The sequence below is a fragment of the Brassica oleracea genome, chromosome C7 (genome assembly GCF_000695525.1).
Source record: "Brassica oleracea var. oleracea cultivar TO1000 chromosome C7, BOL, whole genome shotgun sequence".
Taxonomy (NCBI): domain Eukaryota; kingdom Viridiplantae; phylum Streptophyta; class Magnoliopsida; order Brassicales; family Brassicaceae; genus Brassica; species Brassica oleracea.
The window spans coordinates 20,200,268-20,216,429 of NC_027754.1; the positions used below are offsets into that span (position 1 = coordinate 20,200,268).

At 30.2% G+C, this 16,162-nt stretch overlaps 1 long non-coding RNA gene across 1 annotated transcript; it reads left to right on the plus strand.

Moving 5' to 3' along the window:
• Positions 1–949: 949 nt before the first annotated feature.
• Positions 950–1,719, plus strand: LOC106305468. Its single transcript, XR_001262991.1, has 3 exons — positions 950–1,344; positions 1,436–1,557; positions 1,639–1,719. It is a non-coding gene; the product is annotated as an uncharacterized LOC106305468 (long non-coding RNA).
• Positions 1,720–16,162: the final 14,443 nt, after the last annotated feature.

Consider the following 16,162-nt stretch of genomic DNA (forward strand, 5'->3'; position numbering starts at 1 on the left):
CGATCCATGGTTTAAAATTTTTGTTATGACAAAATACAAATGATTACAAAATCAATAATTTAATTAATCATTAATATTTAAAATATATATGTATATATATCATTCTAAATTAAATAATAAACCATTTTGAATAAATAAATATTTTAATTTCAAAATTTACTTTGAATAATTTTTTTTGATAAAAATTTTGAACTAACATTGATAAATTTTTTTAAATTATCAATTACTAAAATTAATGATCCCACAATGAAAATTTTGTTATCAGTAATTTAAAGTTTTTGCTATTAAAAATACACATGACATCGTTTAATAGACATTAATATTAAAAATATACTATGTATGTTAATATCATTTAAATTTAATTACATATCCTATCAAATTTTTTAAAAAATTGTTTGGATTAATAAAATTGATTTATACGTTCGCACCAATTTAATTATATATGTAATAGTTACTGACTTTTAATTATTCAATATATATTTATTATTTCATAATATGTAAGAACATATAATACATAAAATAATTTTTATATATAATGTTTATCCCGCGCAAGGCGCGGATCTTAATCTAGTGTTATATTAAGGTCGCAGCACATCACTACTGATTCATAATGAAGTTCATCCTCCACCACCATTTACTCTTCTTCAATGGAGGTATTGTTTTAGCTTCTCCACTTCATTGCTCTCATGAATATATATAGCCAACCTGAAAGCGTAAGCTCAGTACTTTTTCTCTGTTCCGATTTCGGACCTTCTGGTTTTCTGCTAAAATTTTCATCCCCTCATGGCAACCTCTCAAATCCATTTCTCAGAGTTGAAAGCCGACGCTGCAAAGAAATGGTTCAGACAAATTCCTTCGACTCTGGGAAGCCAGTAACATTAAGAAAGGCGGTGAACTCATGGGCATTGATATGCTCCTCTTTGATGCAAAGGTTTCCAGGAAAGAAAAAACTCATTATATTCAAACTTATTCTTGAAAACCTAAAGTTTAGATTATTTTGGTTCCGTTTATTGATTTAGAAATCTTGCGTCTATATGATTTTGGTTAAGCTTACTGATTTTGTTTTCCTTTGCTGATGTAAGAATATTTAGGCTTTGTTTATTGATTTAGAAAGCTAGAGTTTAGGTGGTTTTGGTTTCGCTAATTGATTTTGTCTTCGTATGTTGATGTAAGATGATGCAAAGTTAACCTGAATACTTACTTTATGTTGTTAGGGACGATTAATAGATTTGATATTTGTTGTAATCTGTTTAATCTACTCCTCTCGCAGGCCACACTCATCCAAGGGTCAGTCAATCAACAAGCTTCACCGTCTTCACTCCTTCCAACTTATCTTGCAAGCAGGTTTGGTTTATATATAAGTTAATTGGTTTCGTTCTAGCAAGAAGCAGTTCTACCTTAAAGTTTGCTGACGCAGCCGTTTCTATTAGATCAGACCAGACGACTGTTTACGTGGAGGTCACAGCCACGGCTGAACCGATACCGGAGGAGAGGGCTTCAGGTTCCGCAAATACGAGGACCTCATGTCACTTGCCAATACCAACACTCATTTGCCAGGTTTGAATAGCTACACAGTCACTACTGCACACCATATAATAATTATTCATTTCACAAATAAGTAGTGTATGTGTTTATCAGATATCGTTGGAGAGATTAGGGGCATAAAACAATGTACAACCAAGACACCCAGAGCACTCAGCGCCTTATGGCAGCCATAAAGCTTGATGATAGGTAGTGATAATTTCCAGCTTCAATAAACTGTTGACGTGTTACATATATGTTGGTGCTAAGTTTAGTGTACACTAAGATCCCTCTTTCCGATGTAACCATGGCTGAGCCAGCTTATTATGTGGCAAAGGACAAACCTGGATGGATGAATGGCGAGCATGTTGAGCTAATACCAGCGATGAGACTGAGGTCGAGCTTAAAAGAGTGTGTATGAGTTGAAACCAGCTGACATGAGTATGGATGAGCTGAATGAGCTGGATAAACTAAGTGATAGCTGGATGAGCTAAATGACACTGAAGATAGAGCTAGTTTAGCTGCTGGGCGAAATGGGCCGAAGAGAAGTGATTCAGCCATGAAGAACATCATAACAAATTAACTATGGGTTTGTTTCATGCCAAATTCGACCAGGCTTATTATCAGACTCATTCTCACCAAGAAACATCAAAGAAAGACAGCAAGGAATTCCTGGTCGTGAGCAAGCAAGAGTTGTTCAAAGTTCAGTCAAGATTCAACATCTAGTAACTACTGCATAGGTTTTAGTTTCAGTCAAATTCTAGTTTTCTACAAATTATTTGCCTATTTTTCTATTTTTTTCTAGGTTTTCACACACTGTAAGACTATATAAAAGGATTCACGACCTGAATTCATTCACCTTTTTTATCAAAAAATCTCTTTTAACTCTGTGAATCCTTGTTCAGCTTCTGAACATTGTATGCTTAGGAGTTAATTCTATGCAAAGCACTTTGCCTTTGATCATTGTTTGTGGGAACACCTCTCAAGATAACTGGCCCTTCAAAACAAGTGACTGATCAAAGCATAGATCCTTCACTGAAGATCCATCATCATCTCGACATCTATCCACAAAACCATCAATCCATCTATCAAAACTTTCCTGAGTGAGTTAGTAAGCACCAGAAGAACAACTAGATCAACCCTCAAAGATCAACAAAGGGAATCAAACCAGTTAAGGTTTCATCACGTTCCAACCATTTAAGGGATACACTTGTCTGCCTTGGTGTTTTTGATCGCCTTGCTGCGGACCTAGACAAAAAAAAATTCTTATTTCCGGTGTTATACCAAAGGTGGTTGTTGCAACAAATATTAACCCAAAATTTGTAGGAGGTAAAGAAAACATCTGTTTGTTAAGATAAAATCATAATTGTATCGAAGCTTTTGGTGTTTTCAATACATTTCTGATCATGTATTCATGCATCATAGCTTTAAGAAATTGCTCAGAGATCACTAACTTGTGATGTTCTTAATATCTACTATATTTTAGGCCGGCTTTTTCTCAACGCAACCTCAGGTACTCATTTCTATTTTGACAACAACTGTGAAGCTACCAGGAGTCATCTCGAAAGGTAAGCTCGATACCAACTATTTTATAAAATAACTTTGTCATTTCAAACAGCAACTGCTAACTGTACCACAAATTGTTGGTGTTCTAGGGTGTGTGGAACTGATGCTGGATCATCGTCAGCTCCTACTAAGTATGGTGGGGTTAAAAAGATTGAATCGATTACACTGTCTGAGCTCAATACCCACATCCTGACAGCATCACCAGAGGTAAAACCCCATTATCATATTCTTGCTGCTTCTACCATGTTGCGGGCCACATATTAACCCTGAGAATGTGCCTATGGTGGGTTCGTCTGTTTATTTCCTTGTATCTTAAACAACTTAATTTCCAATAAGTATGAATCCTATGGTGGGTTCGTCTGTTTATTTTCTTTGAAAGTAATTTCACAACCCCTTACATTATTATATTCATCTATATATTAAAAATGAACTAGGGGCAATGCCTCCGCGCAGTTGTGTAGACAGAGTTCTTGTTTCATCTCAATATTTGTTAGGGTTATTGTAGCTGTGAATTTTGTGTTTTTGGTTGATCATTGTTTTTCAAGTTTTTTTATTGCTATAGGGTTAGAGTTGTGATGATGAACTGTGTATGCACAATTCTCCACTCATGAAGGGCTAAACTGTATTGGTAATATGATTGATATAGTTCGTGGTGTCGCTTGTTGTGTCATCGTTGCACGGAAGCTTCATCGGACGTTCGCTTCCCACTTCGGAACCGGAATCGGAATTGGAACCTTGTGGAAGCTTACGGAATCTCGCTTTCACAACGCTTCTAAAATATTCTCTTTAAAAACATGTCGGAAGCTTACGATTCCGTTTTGGAATCACGCTTCCGTCCTTTAAAAAAAACACAATGTCTTATATCAATAAAATATAAAATTATAGTTTTTCATTTATATAAAATTCAAATTTTAATAGTATTGAATAGAGAGAATAGAAATATACAAATATTAAAATTAATACTATAAATTATCTTTATGCATTGAGGTTTTTATTAAAGATAAATCATATATTCAAATATATTATGTCAATTAATTATAAAGTATTAATAATAATTAATATAATAATTTATTTTAAATTTAGTTTATGTATATTTTCACAATTTTAATATGAAATCATTTCAAAATTATTATAAATGAATAAATACTTTAAATTTAAATCATATAATTTTAGTTCTAGTTTTTTTTTTCAAAAAATACTTATATATATATATATATATATATATATATATATATATATGCTTCCAACACGTACCCGCTTCCTAATTTTTTTAAAATCTCGCTTCTGCGCTTCCATACGTTTCCGCTTCCACGTACCCGTTTCTGTTTCCATGTAACATAGGTTGTGTCACTGAGACTTATTTCTTGTTTGTCTTTTTAATTTATTACTTGTACTATTGAGATTACATAAATTATTTTAAGTTGTTGAGAGTACCTTTTATTTCTGGATATTTTTTCTCCAGTTTAGTTGTGTAAGTTGTGTGTATTAGGAATAATTTTTTTATTCTTACTATGTTGATTATATGTTTTTTTATTTTTAAACATGTTGCTTTGACCGGACCTTTAAAAAAATACATGAAGATTTGTAGAAATAACTATAAAATGAGTGACAATTAGTATTTTAGCTTAATGGGTTTTAAACAAATATATGCATTTCTCATAAGAATACAATAGCATTGGCATGTTGACATTGAGCATGTAAGCTATTTTGATAAGACAAGAGGAGTGAGCAGGTGGAGATGTTATTGTTGTCTTTGTGTATGTTGGGATTGTCTCTTGTGTCTCCTGGTGTGGCTGTGTTTGTTTCTCTTTTATTTGATGGGTAATATGTAAACAAAAATCATTGTTAGTTGTATTTATCAGAGTTTACAACTTACTCTGCTTTTTTAAAGGTAATTTCACTGATCTTGGTTGTCGTCTTCGTCTTCTTCGTAAGCATTTGAGAAAGTAAGTTTGTAAATTGTTAAATAGCTAGTCGTGTAGTTTGTATTTGTTTAGCTGGCTCAATGTATGTGTCGTTGAGTTTTAGTTGTGTTGATTGGTTGTGTATATATGTTTTGAAGTTTATTTGTAAGATTAGAATAAGAGAGGTGATCATTAATGATTCGTCTTTTTTAGGATTCTAGTTTTTTTGTATTTTGATTGTTTGGGTTATTGTGGTTTCTTCTAAGCTGTAAAATAAATATTTGTGTAAAATTAGATTGATAAGTAAGGGAGATAAATAGACGATTACAAATTTTGGGTAGGAAATATTTATTATTATTGATGTTAGCACAATATAGACAATAATATAAAGGGAATTATGTGTTGATTGTTTCTTACGGATCAATGAGGAGACAGATAACAACTCGAATTGTTTCTTTGGTGAGGTCAGAGCACTGGACAGAACGGATTTGCCCAACCACATATGCGAATTTAAATATAAAACCCGGATGCAATATGATAATATACCTGGGAGTTCTAGGTTTGTGTTCGCAATCACTTAAAGATTGTCGAATTGTCTAATCTTGACTGAAGATTGATCTCAGGAGCACCCGTGATGACTTCATCAATAAAGGTTAGTAAGATGAAACGTATGAGGAATAGATGATCAGTTTTCTTGTACATGCTTGAGTACCTAGCAACCTCAAAAGGATCGATTTTCACAATGAAACCTGCTTTTAAAGATGGCATGTAATGATTATCACGTCCGACGGGAGTAAAGCCATGAATCATGGAATCTACAAATAATAATATTCAACAAAGAATCAGGAAATCAATTAAACCAATTATGTTAAATAAGTGTGATAGATCGAAGATTAACTTACATTTTCATCAATGAAGAGAACTGTGATTCCCACAAACTCCTTGTCTTTCTTGAAGTGCAGGGAATCCCAGAAGCAGAGGAAGCCAGAGGCTATGCTCTGTTTACTACGACAAAGACAGAGAGACTCGAAGGTTGAGTGACGGACGCCGGGACACCGGTTTGAGGAACTGGAGAGGCAGAGAGAAACTTTTTCTAGAAGATGGTTAAAGCTAAGAGGAATACATGACTTTTGTGGAGATGCAGATTGGGTTCATCAAAGATGAGAATCATATATATAGGGTTTACAGAGGGGCTACAAATCAAGAACATTTATGATCAAGCGATTTAAGCTGGGGACATGAAGAGTTCACCGGTGAAAAAATAGATTACGAGCAGACACACGGTGCAACTCTGTAACTTAGACTTGTTTTAGACAATGATTAAAAGAACTCAAACTCATGTTAAACGACAACAGTTTACAATATGGGAAAAGTATAATTGTTTCAAACTTGAGCTTTTTTCATATAAAGTGATGAATCCCATTTAAAAAAGAAACTCATAATACACTTGTAGGCCCGACCCTCAGAGGAAGCCGAAGAAGCAAGGGCTTCCGACCTTCATAAATATATATTAGGTTCGGCCATCAATGTACAAAGTATCATTTAACTTAGTGGTATAACTTTTGGTGTTTGTATCTCAATAACCCGGGTTCGAGCCATGGACTTGACATTTTTTCATACTTTTTAAAAGTGGAGCCCACAAAACGCTGACGTGACTGCGCTGAGGAGTGAGCAAAAACTCAAGTATTATAATATAAATTGTACAAAAATAAAATACCTCTCCTTTAAGTTAGAAATTACAGATTCTATACTAGATTTTAATTATTCCAAGATTACATCATTATTTATCTTTCCATAATTTAAAAAAAACCATGTAACATACCTTAATTATTTCTAACTAATTAATAATCAACAAGTTGTTTCAAATATATTGGGATATAAAATAATTTGTAAGAAACTAAAATATTGAACAATGCTTAAAATTATTTGATTCTCATGTTATTTTTTCTGTAAAAATGTTAGTTAGTATTAAGAAGTGTTTTTTGAATTTGATCTACATATTTATGTTAAAAATATATATTAAGTGTTTTCATGCCTAACCCAGATCTGCATTTGACCGGATAAACCCGGTGATCTGTATATTATCCAGTTTGACATTTAATGAGAAACCCATTAATTAAAAATCCGATAAAACCCAAAAAAATCTAAAAACTGCCATTAACCATATATAAGTTTTAACATATTAATTCAAGGAAGTTAATAGTAATCACCTAGATATTATTTGAGAAGTGATTTACCATGTGTCATCACCACATTAATTTTGAAAGAAAAACGATTACATGGCATACTAACAAAGATGACATGGCTTAATCTAATTGTGACATGGACATTTACATTTAATGTTGTTTTATAATTTTGGTAAGTTCATAGAATAGAGTAATAGCTCATAAATCATCATGAATGTAACAATAAATAGTAGAAATATAAATATAATAAAATATAATAATTTCGAAAATATTCCTTAGTTTTATTCAATTTTTTTTTATAATTTGTATTACTAAAACAAATCTTGAAAAATTTATGTATTTTCAAAAAATTGTAATTTTCTTATCTCATTATGATTATTTATTTTTTATTATCTACAAATTTTAGAAATATTATTTAATTTTATGTTTTGATAATTATATACATAAAAAAAATTTCCCTTAATTTTATAGAATGTGATTTAATATATATCGACAAAATAAATAAATAAAAGTATTTCCAAGACTATAATTTTAAAGATATGCATATATTATTAAATATAAATTTAAATATAAATTATTTATTTTATCTTAATTATGCACATAATTAAATTAAAATTGAAAATTAAAATATTGTAAGCAATAATAAAACCAAATAATTAACAAAATTTTATTTATAAATATAATTTTAGAACTTTATTTCTGCACATGGTGCAGGAAAACACCTAGATATAATTAATTATTAATAATTATATTTAAGTCTTACTGCATTTGGCCTATATTTAAGGCTGATTGGTTAAAAAATTAAAGTTAGGCAAAAATTATATAATGTGTAGTTCTTTTTAAATAATCCATCTAGAATCAAGTTTGCTTCAACCTTTTATTTATGTTTTAATAGTATTGACTAGATTTTGACATGTATTTTAAAAGCACGGGATTGTCTATTTTAAATATTTAATTTTATAACATAAAAACTGTACTGAAATTCTCTATAATTTTTTTTTTGTAATTTTTAATAATTATTTGCAAAAACAATATTTCTTAATAGTTGTTTTATTCTTTTTTAGATGACCAATATCTAAAAATGTTATTTTTATGAAAATAATTATTAATTTTTGAAAAATTTAAATTGAATTCAAAACCCATAAACTAGGTTTAAAAATCAGAAACCCTAGCCGTCAAGTGAGAAAAACGAGATTTTTATAGTTTTAAGCCAATGATCGAAGGCTTCTATAGCTCCAACACCGGCTTATTTGATTTGTTTTGCTTCTTTTTCTTTGATTTGCTTTACTTCCAGACACTTGATTTGTTTGATTGCAAATTTATTTTAAATCTGGCAAAAAAATTTATTGTTCTTTTGTATGTTTCTTCTAGTGGATTTGGTAAAACAAAAATTTTGGTTCAATTAAACCGTTTAGAAAAGGTAATTGACAGATCTACTACGGATGGCGGCGACAGATCTTACTGGCTTCAATCGTAGATGGTTCTTCATTTGATGGGGATGGATTTCTTGCTGCAAACTATGTTATTTCGAATGACAACATGAAATTCTATGGAACGGTAATCTCTTTGACTATGTTATTATCAATAGAGCAATATAAAGAATTGTCTTGTCTTGGTAACTTCTATTGGAGTATTAAAAAATGAGTGACAATCGTTCTCAATTCAGTATGAAGCGTGGTATTTTTGGATTAATACGAAGATTATTCTTCTTGAGATTCAACTATTCGAGAAGCAAATATGGAGTTTTTATATGAAATTTTTTTAGTTATCCATACTCAAAACAGATGTGTATTAGTTTACTTTGGATACCTACTGGTGTATCCATTTTCTACATTTGTTTTGTTAGTTCTAATTGTTTAGACCTTTTTGCCTAAAAGACTTAATAACACAATCCAGTGTCAAAAGAAACTTTTGTTTGAAAAAAAAACCCATAAACTAAAACATTTAATATGAAAAGGAGAATTCAACGTATTGAGCCCAGATCGTATCCAAGCTATGATAGATTTATTGAACCTAAAATATATATATTTATTTACTTGTTTAAATATCTATTTTTAAATGCAAAAAATTTGTAGCCATATTTGGAAAATCGTATGAAATATATTTATGTGTACAATCGGTTACATGATATGGATTGTTGCCTAAGACTATTTAAAAATAAATAAATAATGGATTGAAAAATAAAAAAATGCCATAATTATACGAATGTGTCTATTCGAGGTGATTTTAAAAAAAAAATAAAGAAAAAACTTACATTAGTGAGTGGCATGCATTGTAAATAGCTCAAATAACAAATGGCAGAATCCTATGAGTGATTCTACTTTAAGAGCATCTCCAACTCAATACTTTATTTTAAGAGGAGCAAAACCTCAAAATGAGGATTTGAGGGTAGATTACTCCTACCATGAATCCTTAAAAGTTTATTCATTTGTATTATAGTTTTTGACATTAACAAAAATTACTAATAATGACAAAACTTCACAAATACATATAAAACATACTTTTAATATATCATACAACACACAAATATTACAATATTATATAATAAAAATAATAAAAATTACATATATAATAAAACAACACACATACACACAAATTTTAGAAAGTTACATATAAAATGCCAAATTACTAAAGCATTATTTCCGTAAGATATGTAATATTTAAGTTTTATATAATTTTCTTTAATTTGAGTTAAGTTTGTTTCATGTTTTTTATTCGGTGTGAAGTTTATTTAAAGTATTTTTCTTTTGTGTTAAGTTTATTTTAATATTATGTAATATTTATTCTATTTAATTGTTTATTTTGGTGTACTTAAGTTATTCTAAATAAAGTTAGTAGATGTATTTGTGAAAGAAAATAATGATAAGAACTAAAAGAAAATGAATAGTTTTGAGATTTTGAATAGTGAAACCTCAAAATTGAGGTGTCACTATTCAAAACCTCAAATTTTGAAAATTTGAGATTCAGCTGGAATGACAAAAACTTTAAAATTTGAAGATTTGAGGTTGAGTTAGCATAGATTGCAATGTGGTATACGCTTATTAACCGGTGGTGCCATATTCATTATCTAAACATTTTAAATTGAGTTATGGTATTTGTCATTTTTTCGTAGATCATATTAATTATATTGGGAGAATTGGAAAAGGAGATACTTTGAACTTTTATTTGTCCTAGTAAGATTTTTGATTTTTTTGGTTATTTTGGACATGTTTTACCCTTTTGTAATAGAAAAAAATAGTAAAATATAAAAAATATGAAAACTATTGGAATCATATTTTATGTCCTACCTGTGGATAGAATATTCATTCTAATCATCTATTTAGTTTAGAAATCGGATATTACATATTATACACATATCTATCGTAGGTATATAACGCAAACAAAATTCTCTTATATATTCTACCTTTGATATAATTCGTTCGATTGTATTCTAGCAAGATATTGTTAGTTTACCTTAAGTTGTTTATGTGTTATAATCTGTTCTACCTATTACTTAATGCTATGGGTGGAGAAGAATAGATTTTCCACCCACTATGCAGTGTTCTACTTTACGTAGAATACATACTATAGCCGAATCATGAAAATATGGAAACTTCTATATTTCGGTCTCTAAATCTACCCCAAATATCACATAATATCTATTGTTTCTCATTAATTTAAACTTATTGTTTCGACAAAAAGGTGAAAATACAAACTTATTGTTTGAACCCAACACCCATGATAACTTCACAAGGTATTTAACCACTAGGACATAAGGACTCTATATGTTTTTCACCCGACTTTAAAGATATCAAGAGAGTGAGATAGAAGTATTACAAACTTGCAATGACGAGGACATGCTTCAATGAGACCAAAAGAGATAAAAACAGCTAAAACCAAGAGTATTTGAAGTTGAAAGAGTTGTCTTTTTGCCATCTACTTTCCAAGTTGATAAAATAGCTAAAACCAAGAGTATTTGAAGTACTCAAATTCTAAGTGTATTATTTTTGTGTGTTTTCTGGTATCCTCTAAGTGAAAGAGTACATTAATTAGGTTGAACCCTCTTGAGTGTATTATTTTTGTGAGTTTTCTGGTATCCTCTAAGTGAAAGAGTACATTAATTAGGTTGAACCCTCTTGATGGCAATATTGAATATAGTGTTGTTTAGGGATTTGTTTAGGGTTTAGGGTTTGCTTATAGTTTGTTTAAGATTTAGGAATTTGTTTAGGGTTTCTTTAGGGTTTGTTAATGGTTTAGTGCATATGAATATGGGTTTGGGTTTGTGTAGGGTGTAGTGATTCTGACCAAAAACTACAAAGAGTACTTAAATATTCTTTTGCAAAAACTAACAACATACATAAACATTCTCGAGTCTTTTACAATAACATTCTTGATCTGTCTCCCTCGGTAGAGACTGAGACGTTTGCAGCTCATATTGTGATTCTGAAGATGCATAAGAGACAGCACCACCTGGGGCTTCTTACTTTAACTCTGACTAGTCTGTGAAAGCGTCAGCAATTGTAAGGACCAATAATGGCCGAGAAAACATCTGCACAAAGATGATACACAGTAACTGAGAGTCACAGTCACATCAGTGGAGGTTCTTGTTCCTCCTTCTTCTTGTCTCACAATCCATTGGTAAAGCTTCTCCTGTAAAACAAGAAGAAGAAGTCAAATTCAGTGGAAAATTTAAAATGTCAAAATAACATGAAAATGTGACGAAAACAAGAACGCCGAAACATTCTGAAACGCAGCCACTAAAGGGGAAACTGTGGGATTCATGATTCGAGTTATTCATATACGGCTAAAAATAATTACGGTATTACCAATAAGACTGCGTAGCTTCAGAGATCATAACATAAGACCCTAACGAATGAAGTCGCTCCTATTTCTATCTAATTTTTCAAATACCTTAGCCTGAGTAACAACAAAAATAAGCACTTCGAGATCAAAAGGCCGCAACTTTGAAACAGTAAGACTGCTTAGAATATGCAAAGAACATTGAATATAATGCCTAACATCTTTTATGATTAATTACCTAGAAAACAGAGTTTTCCAAAGCAACACAAGAACCAAGATTAAATAAAATACCTCAACATCTTCTATGATTCATTACCTGGCTTAACATCTTATTGATAACCAATAAAGAGAAGAAGAAATAGAGAAGAAGAAACAAAGAAGAAGATAAAGAGAACAGAGACGACGAACACTTAACGGTGTGAAGAAGAAGAATAACTCGAAATCGCCATTGAAGAGGAAGAAGGAGATCGGCAGAGAAGAAGATAGGTTAACTTGATGTCTTTACTTTTTTCGGCAAAATTATTGCTCATTATTTTTGAGGAGGAACAATCATTCTCATTCATTTCTTTAATTTTATTCCTCTTCATTCCTATTTTATTTGTTTCTAGTATTCCTCAAATGGTCATCAGCCACACTCTATGTTTTTTTCTTCTGTTTTTACCTTTTTAATATTAAATCAATTATTATTTATTATTATTATTAATTCAAATTAATTGGTTAATTTTAAGGGTATTATGGTATTAACAGAAATTTAAATCATATTTTCCTAAACAATTTTCTAAAAGTCTTAGTTGTTGAGAATGTTCTTTTTTATTTAAATTGTTCATACTGGGTCAACAATTTCGATTATTCAAACTGGTCATACACAAACTTTTATTTAAACCGGTCAAAAAAATATTTGTACACCTATTCGTTTGACTTTGTGACAAAAGAAAAAGGAGCACAATATAATTATGGCATAGATTGTTTATGTTGTATGAATTAGAATCACTTTGGTTCATTTTATTTTGAATAGACTAGTTATTGGCAAGATTTTTAAGAATTTTTCATCAGCTTTCCTTCCAAAATTGTTATCACAATCTCTGCAACGCATGAACCAATCAAGAATCATAAGAGACTGAACGTTCAATAATCGTAATAAACTGAATCGGAATTAAAACAATTAAATATTTTCGAACCAGAATACATAAATACCAAATATCTATAAAAAATTAAAATAGTAAATTTTTTTATATTCTAAAAAATATTTCTTAAAACTATATCTCAACATTTAACGTATGAAAAGGTTATGCTATAGAGAAATATTAGAATGATATAAAACAGAATCTGAAAATAAATTGACATTGTTTCAAATTTGGATATTTTCAAATCTGAATTTTCAAAATCGAATAATATATATTAAATGGTATATTCAAAATAATATATAAACAAAACACGGAAAACGTGACAAAAATCTTGCCACAAACAGTATTTTTGTTTATAGTTTTTTGAAATTTGTATAATTTGTTTATCTGGAAAGAATATATTCAAACATGAAAAATATCTTAATATACTTTGTCTTGATTTGTTGTCTTGATATACTTTGTTTATTCCTTGAGGTGAACATTTGGAATAAAGAAACTTTGCGAGAACTGAATACTGTATATATTACATAATTACAAAAGTGCAAATCGTCTTTGTGATAGGGGATGCACAAAAATGTTTTCGTTTTGAATACTGGTCCGTAGGTACGTAATAGTTGTTGTGCAAGAGGAAAAAAAAATTAGATTAAGGTTTGTCTAACTGCTTTCTAATGATGCCACATCAACCATTTAGAAGAAATATGAGAATAACATCTAAGTAGGGATTAGTGGTTCTATGATTTTAATGGATTTGAGAATTTTTCTAGGATTTAAAAAATCCGTTGATTCTTAAATCAGACATATAGATTTCGAAATCAAACATACGGAATTCAGAATCAAAATAAATGGATTATTAAAATCAATCAAATGGATTTGCAATAAATTCAGCTTTATAATAAAACAAAGTATATAAAAAGTAAAACACATTCATATATCATACGTTTATAAAATCTCTCCACATATATGTTGCTATTGTGTCTCTCACTTGATTGGCATGTTCTCTTTGCTGATCCTGAGTTACAAGAATTTCTTCATCATTGTTATTAACTTCTTCAACATCTTCTACATCCTCAGAGTCTTTTTCTTCAGGAAAATTATATGTTCTACAAAACTTTCGAAGAAAATTATGTAACCCAACACACGCAAGTACGATCTCTGTTTGTGTCTTGTAAGGAAAAGGGGTGCAGATTTAAAAATTAGAAACCGAGATTTGAATATACCAAAAATTCTCTCGATAACATTCCTCAAGGAAGCATGACGATGATTAAACAACTCTTTATCATTCTGAGGAGTAGAATCCTGACCAGAAAACTCTTGTAGATGGTATCGAACACCTCGATATGTAGCTAAGAAGTTCCGACGATTTGCAAAAACGCAGTCAACTAGATAAATTTTTCCTGATATTAAACAATAAAGTAGTTAATTATCTGGAAAAAATATGTATGATTTACAATATATTTATATATATATATATGTGTACCTTCTGGAACTGGTAGTCGATTAGTGTTCCTCCTTTTGGAACTGGTAGTCGATTAGTGTTCCTTGTTAAAGCATCATTTAATATCTTTGAATCATGAGCTGAACCTTCCCATCCACTAAGTACGTATATGAATTCAAGATCAAAATTACATGCAGCCAACACATTTTGGGATATATCACCTTTTCTGTTGCGGAAAGGAGCTGCATCTTTTTTTTGCACCATTGCAAATATATGTGTACCATCGATAGCTCCGACACAATCCTAACATAGAGTAAAATTATGATATATAGAAAATAATAACTCAACCATGGTTAAAATATTAAAAAATGTACCTTGAAATATGAATAAAATATTGTACTTTCTTTAATCTTGTGAGGTGTTCCGGGTCCGGTGGTAGCCATAAAACTTGGTGAAATTTGCTTTAAAGCTTGCAAAACTTTGTGAAAATTCTCACTTATAGCAAACTTGGATCTCTTAAAAGTATCTCTTGTATAGCAATACCTCGAATTTTGACCAACTACAAGGAGAAAAGATGCAACCATTTCTTCAAGGCTGATATATCTTGTATCAGTTAAACTTGTCTTCTCTCTGAGAAGATTGCATAACTTCAAAAAAATATTTGGATACATCCGATATAACACTCTAAAATGAAGAGGATCTTCTTTTAACACATTATCTATATAATCTTGACCAGCTCTTGTGATTGGGCGTCGTGTGGGACGTTCAATTTGTAACTGAAGTTCCCGTTGTCGCTTCTTCAAACACATCATCTGACAAAGAATTAGGAGCACCAATAAAATAATATGGGCATCTAACTCATCATCTTCATGAGACAAATATGATTCTTTTAAAATTTGCAACTGAAGTTCCCGTTGTCGCTTCTTCAAACAATCATCTGACAAAGAATTAGGAGCACCAATAAAATAATATGGGCATCTAACTCATCATCTTCATGAGACAAATATGATTCTTTTTCTTCTGATTCTTGTTGGCCAAGAAATTCTGAATCCATGCTTGATAATAAATTGACAAAAAAGCTTAGAACCTATCAAACAAGCACGAGACTTTTAGTAATTATTTGATGGTTTTCTCAATAAGCAACCTAGATCATTATTTATATAAATTTTACATTTTCATTTAGTAAAGTTTTTTTCAGTTACATAATTCTCATTTATAAATTTATGTAAACTTTACATTCAATAAAAAGTAAAAAATATGTAAATATTGATGTGTTAAATATAAAAAGTTTACTTTTTAATTGTATGTAAATTTTACATAAATATAAAATGACAATTGTGCAATCGAAGAAATTGAATTTTTTACATATTTACATATACTTTACATTCAATTAAAAATTAAAAAAAAATATGTTTGTGCTTAGTGCATCGTGCTTAGTGCATCGTAGTATTAGTTACATGTGCTTAGTGCATCTAATATGTTTGTATGAAAGAGACATGTGCTTGTCATGTTTCAAACTAAAACAAAGGATAGCAACACTAATTTTTATTATAAAAAACCATGTAATCAAATGCAAAAACCAGTATATAAAATCCAATATCAGTAAATAATAAAATAAATAAAAACCACACATAATAATAGCTCAAA